Raw genomic sequence first — 16770 nt, forward strand, 5'->3', positions numbered from 1 at the left:
TCACTCAAAATACACCACATCCTAACATCTGACCAAATTTCAGCATGAAACCATCTTTAACCTGTTCAAGACAACGCTGCAAATGTGTCCCTCGGGAACGTGAACACCACCACAAAACTGCGGAACATTCCGAACACTGCAATCTTCCACACAGCAGAATTCAACCAAAATGCCAAACTCTCTTAATTCCACTGTCCGTCCGAGGTAGGCCACTGAGCTCTATTACACTGCAGTATTACTCCCAGATATAACACTGAACTCCATTACACTGCAGTATTACTCCCAGATATAACACTGAACTCTATTACACTGCAGTATTAATCCCAGATATAACACTGAACTCTATTACACTGCAGTATTACTCCCAGATATAACACTGAACTCTATTACACTGCAGTATTACTCCCAGATATAACACTGAACTCCATTACACTGCAGTATTACTCCCAGATATAACACTGAACTCTATTACACTGCAGTATTACTCCCAGATATAACACTGAACTCCATTACACTGCAGTATTACTCCCAGATATAACACTGAACTCTATTACACTGCAGTATTAATCCCAGATATAACACTGAACTCTATTACACTGCAGTATTACTCCCAGATATAACACTGAACTCTATTACACTGCAGTATTACTCCCAGATATAACACTGAACTCTATTACACTGCAGTATTAATCCCAGATATAACACTGAACTCTATTACACTGCAGTATTAATCCCAGATATAACACTGAGCTCTATTACACTGCAGTATTACTCCCAGATATAACACTGAACTCTATTACACTGCAGTATTAATCCCAGATATAACACTGAACTCTATTACACTGCAGTATTACTCCCAGATATAACACTGATCTCTATTACACTGCAGTATTACTCCCAGATATAACACTGAACTCTATTACACTGCAGTATTAATCCCAGATATAACACTGAACTCTATTACACTGCAGTATTACTCCCAGATATAACACTGAACTCTATTACACTGCAGTATTACTCCCAGATATAACACTGAACTCTATTACACTGAAGTATTAATCCCAGATATAACAGTGAACTCTATTACACTGCAGTATTAATCCCAGATATAACACTGAACTCTATTACACTGCAGTATTACTCCCAGATATAACACTGAACTCTATTACACTGCAGTATTAATCCCAGATATAACACTGAACTCTATTACACTGCAGTATTAATCCCAGATATAACACTGAACTCTATTACACTGCAGTATTACTCCCAGATATAACACTGAACTCTATTACACTGCAGTATTAATCCCAGATATAACACTGAACTCTATTACACTGCAGTATTAATCCCAGATACAGCACTGAACTCTATTACACTGCAGTATTACTCCCAGATATAACACTGAACTCTATTACACTGCAGTATTACTCCCAGGTATAACACTGAACTCTATTACACTGCAGTATTAATCCCAGATATAACACTGAACTCTATTACACTGCAGTATTAATCCCAGATATAACACTGAACTCTATTACACTGCAGTATTACTCCCAGATATAACACTGAACTCTATTACACTGCAGTATTACTCCCAGATATAACACTGAACTCTATTACACTGCAGTATTACTCCCAGATATAACACTGAACTCTATTACACTGCAGTATTACTCCCAGATATAACACTGAACTCTAATACACTGCAGTATTACTCCCAGATATAACACTGAACTCTATTACACTGCAGTATTACTCCCAGATATAACACTGAACTCTATTACACTGCAGTATTACTCCCAGATATAACACTGAGCTCTATTACACTGCAGTGTTACTCCCAGATACAGCACTGAGCTCTATTACACTGCAGTATTACTCCCAGATATGACACTGAGCTCTATTACACTGCGGTATTACTCCAAGACATAGCACTGAACTCTATTACACTGCAGTATTACCCCCAGATATAACACTGAACTCTATTACACTGCAGTATTACTCCCAGATATAACACTGAACTCTATTACACTGCAGTATTACTCCCAGATATAACACTGAGCTCTATTACACTGCAGTATTACTCCCAGATATAACACTGAACTCTATTACACTGCAGTATTACTCCCAGATACAGCACTGACCTCTATTACACTGCAGTATTACTCCCAGATATGACACTGAGCTCTATTACACTGCGGTATCACTCCCAGATACAGCACTGAGCTCTATTACACTGCAGTATTACTCCCAGATATAAAACTGAACTCTATTACACTGCAGTATTACCCTCAGATATGACACTGAGCTCTATTACACTGCAGTATTACTCCAAGATATAGCACTGAACTCTATTACACTGCAGTATTACTCCCAGATATAACACTGAACTCTATTACACTGCAGTATTACTCCCAGATATAACACTGAGCTCTATTACACTGCAGTATTACTCCCAGATATAACACTGAACTCTATTACACTGCAGTATTACTCCCAGATACAGCACTGACCTCTATTACACTGCAGTATTACTCCCAGATATGACACTGAGCTCTATTACACTGCGGTATCACTCCCAGATACAGCACTGAGCTCTATTACACTGCAGTATTACTCCCAGATATAAAACTGAACTCTATTACACTGCAGTATTACTCCCAGATATAACACTGAACTCTATTACACTGCAGTATTACTCCCAGATATAACACTGAACTCTATTACACTGCAGCATTACTCCCAGATATAACACTGAACTCTATTACACTGCAGTATTACCCCCAGATATAACACTGAACTCTATTACACTGCAGTATTACTCCCAGATATAACACTGAGCACTATTACACTGCAGTATTACTCCCAGATATGACACTGAGCTCTATTACACTGCGGTATCACTCCCAGATATAACACTGAACTCTATTACACTGCAGTATTACCTCCATATACAGTACTGAGCTCTATTACACTGCAGTATTACTCCCAGATATAACACTGAACTTTATTACACTGCAGTATTACTCCCAGATATCACACTGAGCTCTATTACACTGCAGTATTAATCCCAGATATAACACTGAACTCTATTACACTGCAGTATTACTCCCAGATATAACACTGAACTCGATTACACTTTAGTATTACCCCCAGATATAACACTGAACTCTATTACACTGCAGGATTACTCCCAGATATTACACTGAGCTCTATTACACTGCAGTATTACTCCCAGATATGACACTAAGCTCTATTACACTGCAGTATTACTCCCAGATATAACACTGAACTCTATTACACTGCAGCATTACTCCCAGATATAACACTGAACTCTATTACACTGCAGTATTACCCCCAGATATAACACTGAACTCTATTACACTGCAGTATTACTCCCAGATATAACACTGAGCTCTATTACACTGCAGTATTACTCCCAGATATGACACTGAGCTCTATTACACTGCGGTATCACTCCCAGATATAACACTGAACTCTATTACACTGCAGTATTACCTCCATATACAGCACTGAGCTCTATTACACTGCAGTATTACTCCCAGATATAACACTGAACTTTATTACACTGCAGTATTACTCCCAGATATAACACTGAGCTCTATTACACTGCAGTGTTACTCCCAGATACAGCACTGAGCTCTATTACACTGCAGTATTACTCCCAGATATGACACTGAGCTCTATTACACTGCAGTATTACTCCAAGATATAGCACTGAACTCTATTACACTGCAGTATTACTCCCAGATATAACACTGAACTCTATTACACTGCAGTATTACTCCCAGATATAACACTGAGCTCTATTACACTGCAGTATTACTCCCAGATATAACATTGAACTCTATTACACTGCAGTATTACTCCCAGATACAGCACTGACCTCTATTACACTGCAGTATTACTCCCAGATATGACACTGAGCTCTATTACACTGCGGTATCACTCCCAGATACAGCACTGAGCTCTATTACACTGCAGTATTACTCCCAGATATAAAACTGAACTCTATTACACTGCAGTATTACTCCCAGATATAACACTGAACTCTATTACACTGCAGTATTACTCCCAGATATAACACTGAACTCTATTACACTGCAGCATTACTCCCAGATATAACACTGAATTCTATTACACTGCAGTATTACCCCCAGATATAACACTGAACTCTATTACACTGCAGTATTACTCCCAGATATAACACTGAGCACTATTACACTGCAGTATTACTCCCAGATATGACACTGAGCTCTATTACACTGCGGTATCACTCCCAGATATAACACTGAACTCTATTACACTGCAGTATTACCTCCATATACAGCACTGAGCTCTATTACACTGCAGTATTACTCCCAGATATAACACTGAACTTTATTACACTGCAGTATTACTCCCAGATATCACACTGAGCTCTATTACACTGCAGTATTAATCCCAGATATAACACTGAACTCTATTACACTGCAGTATTACTCCCAGATATAACACTGAACTCGATTACACTTTAGTATTACCCCCAGATATAACACTGAACTCTATTACACTGCAGTATTACTCCCAGATATAACACTGAGCTCTATTACACTGCAGTATTACTCCCAGATATGACACTGAGCTCTATTACACTGCAGTATTACTCCCAGCTATAACACTGAACTCTATTACACTGCAGTATTACTCCCAGATATAACACTGAACTCTATTACACTGCAGTATTACTCCCAGATATAACACTGAACTCTAATACACTGCAGTATTACTCCCAGATATAACACTGAACTCTATTACACTGCAGTATTACTCCCAGATATAACACTGAACTCTATTACACTGCAGTATTACTCCCAGATATAACACTGAGCTCTATTACACTGCAGTGTTACTCCCAGATACAGCACTGAGCTCTATTACACTGCAGTATTACTCCCAGATATGACACTGAGCTCTATTACACTGCAGTATTACTCCAAGACATAGCACTGAACTCTATTACACTGCAGTATTACCCCCAGATATAACACTGAACTCTATTACACTGCAGTATTACTCCCAGATATAACACTGAACTCTATTACACTGCAGTATTACTCCCAGATATAACACTGAGCTCTATTACACTGCAGTATTACTCCCAGATATAACACTGAACTCTATTACACTGCAGTATTACTCCCAGATACAGCACTGACCTCTATTACACTGCAGTATTACTCCCAGATATGACACTGAGCTCTATTACACTGCGGTATCACTCCCAGATACAGCACTGAGCTCTATTACACTGCAGTATTACTCCCAGATATAAAACTGAACTCTATTACACTGCAGTATTACTCCCAGATATAACACTGAACTCTATTACACTGCAGTATTACTCCCAGATATAACACTGAACTCTATTACACTGCAGCATTACTCCCAGATATAACACTGAACTCTATTACACTGCAGTATTACCCCCAGATATAACACTGAACTCTATTACACTGCAGTATTACTCCCAGATATAACACTGAGCTCTATTACACTGCAGTATTACTCCCAGATATGACACCGAGCTCTATTACACTGCGGTATCACTCCCAGATATAACACTGAACTCTATTACACTGCAGTATTACCTCCATATACAGCACTGAGCTCTATTACACTGCAGTATTACTCCCAGATATAACACTGAACTTTATTACACTGCAGTATTACTCCCAGATATAACACTGAGCTCTATTACACTGCAGTGTTACTCCCAGATACAGCACTGAGCTCTATTACACTGCAGTATTACCCTCAGATATGACACTGAGCTCTATTACACTGCAGTATTACTCCAAGATATAGCACTGAACTCTATTACACTGCAGTATTACTCCCAGATATAACACTGAACTCTATTACACTGCAGTATTACTCCCAGATATAACACTGAGCTCTATTACACTGCAGTATTACTCCCAGATATAACACTGAACTCTATTACACTGCAGTATTACTCCCAGATACAGCACTGACCTCTATTACACTGCAGTATTACTCCCAGATATGACACTGAGCTCTATTACACTGCGGTATCACTCCCAGATACAGCACTGAGCTCTATTACACTGCAGTATTACTCCCAGATATAAAACTGAACTCTATTACACTGCAGTATTACTCCCAGATATAACACTGAACTCTATTACACTGCAGTATTACTCCCAGATATTACACTGAACTCTATTACACTGCAGCATTACTCCCAGATATAACACTGAACTCTATTACACTGCAGTATTACCCCCAGATATAACACTGAACTCTATTACACTGCAGTATTACTCCCAGATATAACACTGAGCACTATTACACTGCAGTATTACTCCCAGATATGACACTGAGCTCTATTACACTGCGGTATCACTCCCAGATATAACACTGAACTCTATTACACTGCAGTATTACCTCCATATACAGCACTGAGCTCTATTACACTGCAGTATTACTCCCAGATATAACACTGAACTTTATTACACTGCAGTATTACTCCCAGATATCACACTGAGCTCTATTACACTGCAGTATTAATCCCAGATATAACACTGAACTCTATTACACTGCAGTATTACTCCCAGATATAACACTGAACTCGATTACACTTTAGTATTACCCCCAGATATAACACTGAACTCTATTACACTGCAGTATTACTCCCAGATATAACACTGAGCTCTATTACACTGCAGTATTACTCCCAGATATGACACTGAGCTCTATTACACTGCAGTATTACTCCCAGATATAACACTGAGCTCTATTACACTGCGGTATCACTCCCAGATATAACACTGAACTCTATTACACTGCAGTATTACCTCCAGATACAGCACTGAGCTCTATTACACTGCAGCATTACTCCCAGATATCACAATGAACTCTATTACACTGCAATATTAATCCCAGATATAACACTGAACTCTATTACACTGCAGGATTACTCCCAGATATTACACTGAGCTCTATTACACTGCAGTATTACTCCCAGATATGACACTAAGCTCTATTACACTGCAGTATTACTCCCAGATATAACACTGAACTCTATTACACTGCAGCATTACTCCCAGATATAACACTGAACTCTATTACACTGCAGTATTACCCCCAGATATAACACTGAACTCTATTACACTGCAGTATTACTCCCAGATATAACACTGAGCTCTATTACACTGCAGTATTACTCCCAGATATGACACTGAGCTCTATTACACTGCGGTATCACTCCCAGATATAACACTGAACTCTATTACACTGCAGTATTACCTCCATATACAGCACTGAGCTCTATTACACTGCAGTATTACTCCCAGATATAACACTGAACTTTATTACACTGCAGTATTACTCCCAGATATAACACTGAGCTCTATTACACTGCAGTGTTACTCCCAGATACAGCACTGAGCTCTATTACACTGCAGTATTACTCCCAGATATGACACTGAGCTCTATTACACTGCAGTATTACTCCAAGATATAGCACTGAACTCTATTACACTGCAGTATTACTCCCAGATATAACACTGAACTCTATTACACTGCAGTATTACTCCCAGATATAACACTGAGCTCTATTACACTGCAGTATTACTCCCAGATATAACACTGAACTCTATTACACTGCAGTATTACTCCCAGATACAGCACTGACCTCTATTACACTGCAGTATTACTCCCAGATATGACACTGAGCTCTATTACACTGCGGTATCACTCCCAGATACAGCACTGAGCTCTATTACACTGCAGTATTACTCCCAGATATAACACTGAACTCTATTACACTGCAGTATTACTCCCAGATATAACACTGAACTCTATTACACTGCAGTATTACTCCCAGATATAACACTGAACTCTATTACACTGCAGCATTACTCCCAGATATAACACTGAATTCTATTACACTGCAGTATTACCCCCAGATATAACACTGAACTCTATTACACTGCAGTATTACTCCCAGATATAACACTGAGCACTATTACACTGCAGTATTACTCCCAGATATGACACTGAGCTCTATTACACTGCGGTATCACTCCCAGATATAACACTGAACTCTATTACACTGCAGTATTACCTCCATATACAGCACTGAGCTCTATTACACTGCAGTATTACTCCCAGATATAACACTGAACTTTATTACACTGCAGTATTACTCCCAGATATCACACTGAGCTCTATTACACTGCAGTATTAATCCCAGATATAACACTGAACTCTATTACACTGCAGTATTACTCCCAGATATAACACTGAACTCGATTACACTTTAGTATTACCCCCAGATATAACACTGAACTCTATTACACTGCAGTATTACTCCCAGATATAACACTGAGCTCTATTACACTGCAGTATTACTCCCAGATATGACACTGAGCTCTATTACACTGCAGTATTACTCCCAGATATAACACTGAGCTCTATTACACTGCGGTATCACTCCCAGATATAACACTGAACTCTATTACACTGCAGTATTACCTCCAGATACAGCACTGAGCTCTATTACACTGCAGTATTACTCCCAGATATCACAATGAACTCTATTACACTGCAATATTAATCCCAGATATAACACTGAACTCTATTACACTGCAGGATTACTCCCAGATATAACACTGAACTCTATTACACTGCAGTATTAATCCCAGACATAACACCGAACTCTATTACACTGCAGTCTTAATCCCAGATATAACACTGAACTCTATTACACTGCAGTATTATTCCCAGTTATGACACTGAGCTCTATTGCACTGCAGTATTACTCCCAGATATAACACTGAACTCTATTACACTGCAGTATTACTCCCAGATATAACACCGAGCTCTATTACACTGCAGTATTACTCCCAGATATGACACTGAGCTCTATTACACTGCAGTATTACTCCCAGATATAACACAGAACTCTATTATACTGCAGTATTACTCCAAGATATAACACCGAGCTCTATTACACTGCAGTATTACTCCCAGATATAACACTGAGCTCTATTACACTGCGGTATCACTCCCAGATATAACACTGAACTCTATTACACTGCAGTATTACCTCCAGATACAGCACTAAGCTCTATTACACTGCAGTATTACTCCCAGATACAGCACTGAACTCTATTACACTGCAGTATTACTCCCAGGTACAGCACTGAGCTCCATTACACTGCAGTATTACTCCCAGATATTACACTAAGCTCTATTACACAGCAGTATTACTCCCAGATATAACACTGAACTCTATTACACTGCAGTATTACTCCCAGATATAACACTGAACTCAATTACACTGCAGTATTACTCCCAGATACAGCACTGAACTCTATTACACTGCAGTATTACTCCCAGATACAGCTATGAACTCTATTACACTGCATTATTATTCCCAGATATAACACTGAACTCTATTACACTGCAGTATTACTCCCAGGTATAACACTGAACTCTATTTCACTGCAGTATTACTCCAAGATATAACACCAAGCTCTATTACACTGCAGTATTACTCCCAGGTATAACACTGAACTCTATTACACTGCAGTATTACTCCCAGATATGACACTGAGCTCTATTACACTGCAGTATTACTCCCAGATATAACACTGAACTCTATTACACTGCAGTATTACTCCCAGGTATAACACTGAGCTCTATTACACTGCAGTATTACTCCCAGATATGACACTGAGCTCTATTACACTGCAGTATTACTCCCAGATATAACACAGAACTCTATTATAGTGCAGTATTACTCCAAGATATAACACCGAGCTCTATTACACTGCAGTATTACTCCCAGATATAACACTGAGCTCTATTACACTGCAGTATTACTCCCAGATACAGCACTGAACTCTATTACACTGCAGAATTACTCCCAGATACAGCACTGAACTCTATTACACTGCAGTATTACCCCCAGATACAGCACTGAACTCTATTACACTGCAGTATTACTCCCAGTTATAACACTGAGCTCTATTACACTGCGGTATCACTCCCAGATATAACACTGAACTCTATTACACTGCAGTATTACCTCCATATACAGCACTGAGCTCTATTACACTGCAGTATTACTCCCAGATATAACACTGAACTTTATTACACTGCAGTATTACTCCCAGATATCACACTGAACTCTATTACACTGCAGTATTAATCCCAGATATAACACTGAACTCTATTACACTGCAGTATTACTCCCAGATATAACACTGAACTCGATTACACTTTAGTATTACCCCCAGATATAACACTGAACTCTATTATACTGCAGTATTACTCCCAGATATAACACTGAGCTCTATTACACTGCAGTATTACTCCCAGATATGACACTGAGCTCTATTACACTGCAGTATTACTCCCAGATATAACACTGAGCTCTATTCCACTGCGGTATCACTCCCAGATATAACACTGAACTCTATTACACTGCAGTATTACCTCCAGATACAGCACTGAGCTCTATTACACTGCAGTATTACTCCCAGATATCACACTGAACTCTATTACACTGCAGTATTAATCCCATATATAACACTGAACTCTATTACACTGCAGGATTACTCCCAGATATTACACTGAGCTCTATTACACTGCAGTATTACTCCCAGATATGACACTAAGCTCTATTACACTGCAGTATTACTCCCAGATATAACACTGAACTCTATTACACTGCAGTATTAATCCCAGACATAACACCGAACTCTATTACACTGCAGTATTAATCCCAGATATAACACTGAACTCTATTACACTGCAGTATTATTCCCAGTTATGACACTGAGCTCTATTGCACTGCAGTATTACTCCCAGATATAACACTGAACTCTATTACACTGCAGTATTACTCCCAGATATAACACCGAGCTATATTACACTGCAGTATTACTCCCAGATATGACACTGAGCTCTATTACACTGCAGTATTACTCCCAGATATAACACAGAACTCTATTATACTGCAGTATTACTCCAAGATATAACACCGAGCTCTATTACACTGCAGTATTACTCCCAGATATAACACTGAGCTCTATTACACTGCGGTATCACTCCCAGATATAACACTGAGCTCTATTACACTGCGGTATCACTCCCAGATATAACACTGAACTCTATTACACTGCAGTATTACCTCCAGATACAGCACTAAGCTCTATTACACTGCAGTATTACTCCCAGATACAGCACTGAACTCTATTACACTGCAGTATTACTCCCAGATACAGCACTGAGCTCCATTACACTGCAGTATTACTCCCAGATATTACACTAAGCTCTATTACACAGCAGTATTACTCCCAGATACAACACTGAACTCTATTGCACTGCAGTATTACTCCCAGATATAACACTGAACTCAATTACACTGCAGTATTACTCCCAGATACAGCACTGAACTCTATTACACTGCAGTATTACTCCCAGATACAGCTATGAACTCTATTACACTGCATTATTACTCCCAGATATAACACTGAACTCTATTACACTGCAGTATTACTCCCAGGTATAACACTGAACTCTATTTCACTGCAGTATTACTCCAAGATATAACACCAGGCTCTATTACACTGCAGTATTACTCCCAGGTATAACACTGAACTCTATTACACTGCAGTATTACTCCCAGATATGACACTGAGCTCTATTACACTGCAGTATTACTCCCAGATATAACACAGAACTCTATTATAGTGCAGTATTACTCCAAGATATAACACTGAGCTCTATTACACTGCAGTATTACTCCCAGATATAACACTGAGCTCCTTTACACTGCATTATTACTCCCAGATACAGCACTGAACTCTATTACACTGCAGAATTACTCCCAGATACAGCACTGAACTCTATTACACTGCAGTATTACCCCCAGATACAGCACTGAACTCTATTACACTGCAGTATTACTCCCAGATATGACACTGAGCTCTATTACACTGCAGTATTACTCCCAGATATAACACAGAACTCTATTACACTGCAGTATTACTCCCAGTTATAACACTGAACTCTATTACACTGCAGTATTACTCCCAGATATAACACTGAACTCAATTACACTGCAGTATTACTCCCAGATACAGCACTGAACTCTATTACACTGCAGTATTGCCCCCAGATACAGCACTGAACTCGATTACACTGCAGTATTACTCCCAGGTATAACACTGAACTCTATTACACTGCAGTATTACTCCCAAATATAACACTGAACTCTATTACACTGCAGTATTACTCCCAGGTATAACACTGAACTCTATTACACTGCAGTATTACTCCCAGATATAACACTGAGCTCTATTACACTGCAGTATTACTCCAAGATATAGCACTGAGCTCTATTACACTGCAGTATTACTCCCAGATACAGCACTGAACTCTATTACACTGCAGTATTACTCCCAGATATAACACTGAGCTCTATTACACTGCAGTATTACTCCCAGATATGACACTGAGCTCTATTACACTGCAGTATTAACCCCAGATATATCACTGAACTCTATTACACTGCAGTATTACTCCCAGATATAGCATTGAGCTCTATTACACTGCAGTATTACTCCCAGATATAACACTGAACGCTATTACACTGCAGTATTAATCCCAGATATATCACTGAACTCTATTACACTGCAGTATTTCTCCCAGATATAACACTGCAACTCTATTACACTGCAGTATTACTCCCAGATATAGCATTGAGCTCTATTACACTGCAGTATTACTCCCAGATACAGCACTGAACTCTATTACACTGCAGTATTACTCCCAGATATAACACTGAACTCTATTACACTGCAGTATTACCCCCAGATACAGCACTGAACTCTATTACACTGCAGTATTACTCCCAGTTATAACACTGAACTCTATTACACTGCAGTATTACTCCCAGATATAACACTGAACTCAATTACACTGCAGTATTACTCCCAGATACAGCACTGAACTCTATTACACTGCAGTATTGCCCCCAGATACAGCACTGAACTCGATTACACTGCAGTATTACTCCCAGGTATAACACTGAACTCTATTACACTGCAGTATTACTCCCAAATATAACACTGAACTCTATTACACTGCAGTATTACTCCCAGGTATAACACTGAACTCTATTACACTGCAGTATTACTCCCAGATATAACACTGAGCTCTATTACACTGCAGTATTACTCCAAGATATAGCACTGAGCTCTATTACACTGCAGTATTACTCCCAGATACAGCACTGAACTCTATTACACTGCAGTATTACTCCCAGATATAACACTGAGCTCTATTACACTGCAGTATTACTCCCAGATATGACACTGAGCTCTATTACACTGCAGTATTAACCCCAGATATATCACTGAACTCTATTACACTGCAGTATTACTCCCAGATATAGCATTGAGCTCTATTACACTGCAGTATTACTCCCAGATATAGCATTGAGCTCTATTACACTGCAGTATTACTCCCAGATATAACACTGAACTCTTACACTGCAGCATTAATCCCAGATATAACACTGAACTCTATTACACTGCAGTATTACTCCCAGATATATCACTGAACTCTATTACACTGCAGTATTACTCCCAGATATAGCATTGAGCTCTATTACACTGCAGTATTACTCCCAGATATAACACTGAACGCTATTACACTGCAGCATTAATCCCAGATATATCACTGAACTCTATTACACTGCAGTATTAATCCCAGATATATCACTGAACTCTATTACACTGCAGTATTTCTCCCAGAGAGAACACTGCAACTCTATTACACTGCAGTATTAACCCCAGATATATCACTGAGCTCTAATTACACTGCAGTATTAATCCCACGTACATCATTGGAATTTCTCTGGATTGTATTCGATCTTCCACATTTTTGCTCGACATCATTGGGGCGGGGCTTGATGTCATTGTGCGGGGCTCAACATCATTGGGACAGTTCTAGATGCCATTGGGTGGGGCTCAATGGCATTGGGGCAGGGCTTGACATCACGGGGGTGGGACGCAATGGCATTGGGGTGGGGTTTGACATCACGGGGGTGGGACGCAATGGCATTGGGGTGGGGTTTGATGTCATTGGGGCGTGGCTCACCATCATTGGGGGAGGGGCTCTACATCATTGAAGGAGGAGCTCCACATCATTTAGGGAAGGATTCTACATTATTGGGGGAGGAGCTCTACATTATTGGGGAAGGGCTCTACATCATTGTGGGAGGAGCTCTACATCATTCTGGGAGAGCCATACACCATTGGGGGAAGGGCTGTACATCATGGGGGAGGGACTGTATATCATTGGGGGAGGGGCTCTACATCATTGGGGGAGGGGCTCTACATTATTGGGGGAGGGGCTCTACATCATTGGGGGAGAGCCATACACCATTGGGGGAGGGGCTGTACATCATGGGGGAGGGACTGTATATCATTGGGGGAGGGGCTCTACACCATTGGGCAGGGGCTCTACATCATTGGGGGAGGGGCTCTACATCATTCTGGGAGAGCCATACACCATTGGGGGAGGGGCTGTACATCATTGGGGGATGGGCTGTGCATCATTGGGGGATGGCTGTCCATCATTTGTGGAGGGGCTCTACATCATTGGGGGAGGGGCTCTACATCATTGGGGGATGGGCTGAACATCATTGGGGGAGGGGCTCTACATCATTGGGGGATGGGCTGAACATCATTAGGGGAGGGGCTCCACATGTGGGACCTTGTAAAAACGTTCTGAAAATGCAAATATATTACTTCCCCCTTCTCTATTCTGTTGGTTACATCCTAAAAAAGACTGGTTTAGACCATAGACCATAGAACATACAGTGCAGAAGGAGGCCATTTGGCCCATCGAGTCTGCACCGACCCACTTAAGCCCTCACTTCTACCCTATCCCCGTAACTCAGTAACCCCTCCTAACATAACATAACATAACTTTGTTAAACATAACTTCCCTATAGAAATCCCTGTCGACTCTCCCCATTCCTACCATTATTTTCCAAGTGTCCAGTATTCAGGAGAGATGTTGGAAGAACTTCTTCACTCAAAGTGTGGTAGAGGTTTGGAACTCTCCCACACACAGCAGTTGAAGCTGGAATAGTTGTTAATTTTACATCTGAGATAGATAGATTTTTGCTCAGCAAAGATATTCATGGTTACAGGCCAACGGCAGATATATCGGCGGGATTCTCCATCGGCGGGATTCTCCGTCGGCGGGATTCTCCTTCGGCGGGATTCTCGGTTGCGCTGGCAATGCACCCACGCCTGTGGGTTTTCCAGCGCTGTGGGGTGCCCACAATGGGAATCGATTCAAATTCTCTTCTCTCACATCTTCATTCTTCCTTCTCTTGTGTGTAAACTTGTTATTTCCCTGCCCGCATTTCACTGCTGCCGAAATGCCTTTTTGCTAAATTTGACATTTGCTTTCGGTTATAGAACAACGACTCTACATTATCATTCAAATCAATGCCTTCTCCTCACAGGTTAATAATGAGGCTTTGGCTCCCCTTGGGGTAGTGAACTGTACAGAATAGAGATTCTGAGCCACTGTGCCTCTTGCCAATGCAATATGGCTGCCATCAATATCCATCTGCCCCAGCGGACTGGTTCTGTACGCGGGTGATGTTGCATCCCGGTAAGGCGGGCGTCTTGCTCACATGCAATTCATGACCATTCCTGCATCAATCAGACTGATTTCCCCGCCCTGCTCAATCTCTGTCGTCCCCTCTTCCAGTGACCACTCGCCTCATCGCCCTCCCCCTCTCCCAGCCACCCCTCCCTCCTCATCACACTTGACCTTACAACAGGGGCCTCCACTGACGGCAATAGAACAATTTGCAATTGATCTGCGCCCGTTGTTCTAATCTAAATGAGGCCCAATATTGGGTGGACCTTCAGGATGGGAGATTCATGTGTGTTGGGAATGGGTTAAGAGACATTCCAGTTAAATGTCAAATTGATGTTCAGTATCCAATAATTGACACTGATATGTAAAGGGGTTGCAGGTGACACTTGGGGTGGTGATAGAGTTTTGTATGGAGTGTGTTCTCGGAAAAATATAGGTGTTTGGGAAAGAAGCAGAACTCTTTATTCAATAGCAGCCAGAGGCGTACAGTGGTAGCAGAGGATGGTCGTTGGTCAAAGGTAAAGGGTTTGAAAGATACAACTTTTCCAGAAGAAAAAGAAATTCTGCATCAACCAAGGGTAAGTGAGAAGAAAAAAAAATATTGCTGAACCATAGAATAAAGATGTCTGGATATGACTATCCGCCATTATCTTCTGAAATAGGATCATACGACCAATGGAGGAGTGAAGTTGTTAAGTGTACTCAGGTAACTGCCTTGGGAAAGAGGAAACAAGGTATGTTATTGGCTCTTTCTCTACCTTATGAGAGTAAAATCCAAAGCAAAGTGTTTTCTGAGCTGGAATTGGAAGAGACTCAGAAGCAGGTCTGCAGACTCTACTACAGTTTATGGATAAGATTTATCAAAACGATGACTTGTTAAGTGCGTATGAAGCCTGGTCAGAATTTGCTAGATTCCGGAAAACAGAGGCTATCTCTATTGAGGACTATATAATGGAATTCAGCAGACTATACAGAAGGCTGCACAAACACCGCCTGGAATTTCCACAGTTTGTGTTGGCATTTAAGTTACTAGACTGTGCTAGA

Source organism: Scyliorhinus torazame, chromosome X, assembly GCF_047496885.1.
Source record: "Scyliorhinus torazame isolate Kashiwa2021f chromosome X, sScyTor2.1, whole genome shotgun sequence".
Lineage (NCBI taxonomy): Eukaryota > Metazoa > Chordata > Chondrichthyes > Carcharhiniformes > Scyliorhinidae > Scyliorhinus > Scyliorhinus torazame.